We start from the raw sequence: 3277 nt of genomic DNA on the forward strand, positions 1-3277 counted from the left end.
ACTTCTCTGAAAGAAAGTCCCCAGCTGGGTGAATTTAAGAGTCAAGCTCTATCATAGTCAAGTAAAAGTTACAACCATATATTATTGATATAGCAGCTGTCATTAACCTTGATATCAAAAGCTGACAAGATTAGTTTTAAAAAGGAAAATTGTAAACAAATCTCATTCATGAACATAGAAGAAAAATCCTAAGTAAAAATTTTAGTCGGCCAGATCCAACTTTGTGTTTATAAAGATACTATTTAGTTATCCCATTGACTTGATTGCAAGAATATAACATTGATCTAGCATTAGAAAGTCAGTTAATGTTGATTAAAGGACAAAATTAAAGTATCTTGAATAAAACCATGTATCTTGTTTAAAGGTGTTTGTGCCATTCTGGTTTTTTCTGACACTTTTTGGAATTAACTTTTTATGTTACTGAACTGTTTCACTCAAGGGCATGTAAACACACTAATGTATTCATATAATGAGGCCAATAATATAAGCATAAATTTAAACTAATGCTAAACTTTTTAAAAAGAGAAGAATGCTGTTATTCTTTTAATTGTGAATTGTATTTCATTTACTAGAACTCTCTCTTTGGTTTTCTCCAGGTATATTTTTCTGTCAGATTGTATGTGTATTGTAATTGTATTGTAGATACTTGTTGGTCTCACCAAGAGACCCAGGTTTTCAAGGGAAGGAACCATGTTGGTGGGGTGATTGGCATAGTCGATACCGTATAATTTTTGGAACTTGGTAGGCTTAGGGTTTATATATTTCCTGTACCACTGGAGCTATGTGACTGTGGGAACAACTTAACCTCTGTGATTCTGTTCCCTGTGGTCCTTGTAATAGAAATGACAGCGATTTTCTGCTCAGACCTCCTCAGAGAACCTCATAGGTCACATCCCCAGAAGGATAGCCACTTATCACTTGCTATCACTTCTCCAGGCCACACCGCACCAGAAGTGCACAACTGACCTCAATATGCAGTAATCCCATCTCTCTTCCTGAAATTTGGAATGTGGACACCAAAGCAGAATCAGTTAATCAGAGGAACCGAGCTTCACAGGTATGTAAAAGCATTTGCTGTAGCCATAGCAGGGGAAAGCTAAAGTTGTGGGTAAGCAGAGAAACAAATGAGCAGAGGAAAACCCTTTTGCTTCTCTAATGAAAACACACAAGTGGGGAAAAAATTAAAAACAAACAGATGTTGTCACGTAATCATTATCTCAGATGCTTTTGTGGCCCCGATAACAGAAACCTTAGAGAAAGAAGGATGAAGAGTAGCGCTCTAATTCTTAAAGAATGCTGCAGAGCAGATTAACGGCAAATAAAGTATTCAATGAAAGTTGGAACCTGGCTTCCACGGAGTGTTGTTCCTCTATGAAGACAGATGGTTTGGAATTGATATAGTTGGTTTTTCTAAAGAGGGAGGAGTATTAATGTGGTTCAATGAGATAGAGACTCTTCATAACATCATTTCACCCTCAAATGTTATAGCAGCTGATTAAAAATAGTAGCTTGGCATATCTAGAATATATAAAGAACTCGCAAACTCAGCATTAAAGACAAATGTAATCCAATTAGAAATGAACAGAAGACACAAACACACATTTTCCTAAGAAACGTTTTTCCTAAGAGGATATACAGAAGGCAAACACATGAAAGGATGTTCAAGAGTATTAGCTATTAGAGAAATACAAACTGAAACTATAGTGAGATTTCACTCCATACCTATCAGAACAGCAAAGTGAAATATAATGATAACACCAAATGCAAGTAAGGATGCAGAGAAACTGGGATCACTTGTATTGCTGGTGGGAATGTAAAACTGTACACCCATTTGAGAAAATAGTTTGATAGTTCCTTTCAAAACTAAAAGGAACTTAACTACATGACCCTAATTACCCTTTTAAGCACTTATCCCAGAGAAATGAAGGCTTATTTTTGCATGGGAAATAACTTGTACATGACTGTCATAACAGCTTTATTTTTATAGCACCAAACTGGCAACTACCCACATGTCCCTCAATGACTAAATAATCTCTAGTACTTTCATACCATGCATGACATACTACCCAGTAATAAAAAGGAACAAATTACTGATACAAGCAACAATTAGGATTAACTTCAAGAAACTTGAGCTGACTGAAAGAAAGCCAATCTCAAAAGATATTTTGATGCCATTCCACTGCATGATTCCATTTATACAACATTCATGAAATAACATAGAGACAGACAATGTATTAGTAGTTGCCAGGGTTAAAGATGGGGAGAGGGGGGATGTGGCTATACAGGAGTGACAAGAGCAAGTCTTCAGGTGATGGTACAACTGAGTATCTTGATTACGGTGGTGGTTTCACAAGGATTTACTTGTGATAAGATTGCACAGAGGTACACACACACACACAAATAAGTCTGTGCTGGTGCAATCTGAATAAGTGTTATAGATTATTTCAGTGTCAATTTCTTGGTTTTGATATTCTATTAATATCACTTTGTAAGACAGTAATACTGGGAGGGGGGATATCTGAGGATGTCCTACAACTAGAAATGAAAACTTTAATGAGGCATCTCTACCTCGTGGAAGAGAATTCATATCCCTGACTCCTAATAGGGATATAAGCTCTTTAAGAGCAAACATGGGTTTTTGTGTATTGTCAAAGCCTGGCACAGTGCCTCTCCTAAACAAGATAATCAATATGTTTTTCTTATCAACACTAATAAAGGATTCTGAGTTCACAACTGAGAAACCTGAATGTTTATTTGTATGCTGCTTCTGCTAAGTCACTTCAGTTGTGTCCAACCCTGTGTGATCCCATAGACAGCAGCCCACCAGGCTCCTCTGTCCCTGGGATTCTCCAGGCAAGAATACTGGAGTGGGTTGCCATTTCTTTCTCCAATGCATGACAGTGAAAAGTGAAAGTGAAGTCGCTCAGTCATGTCCAACTCTTCTCAACCCCATGAACTGTGCCTACCAGGCTCCTCGGTCCATGGGATTTTCCAGGCAAGAGTACTGGAGTGGGGTGCCATTGCCTTCTCCAGTTTATTTGTGTAGTTATCAGTATACCAAGAAAAGTGCTCATTAGCATTTTGAAGTCATTTTATGATTAATTTGCAGAATAAAGTGGTAATAAGAAAAACAATTTTATTTGAAATGTTCACAAGAATTTGAACATAGTAAACCTCTTCAACTCAAACATTGACACACAAACAATAAAAAAGATTAAAGAGTATCATCATACATTGTTTTGGCAAAACAAGATGGTCCAAGTTCTTGTCACAAAAT

Source organism: Capra hircus, chromosome 10, assembly GCF_001704415.2.
Source record: "Capra hircus breed San Clemente chromosome 10, ASM170441v1, whole genome shotgun sequence".
Lineage (NCBI taxonomy): Eukaryota > Metazoa > Chordata > Mammalia > Artiodactyla > Bovidae > Capra > Capra hircus.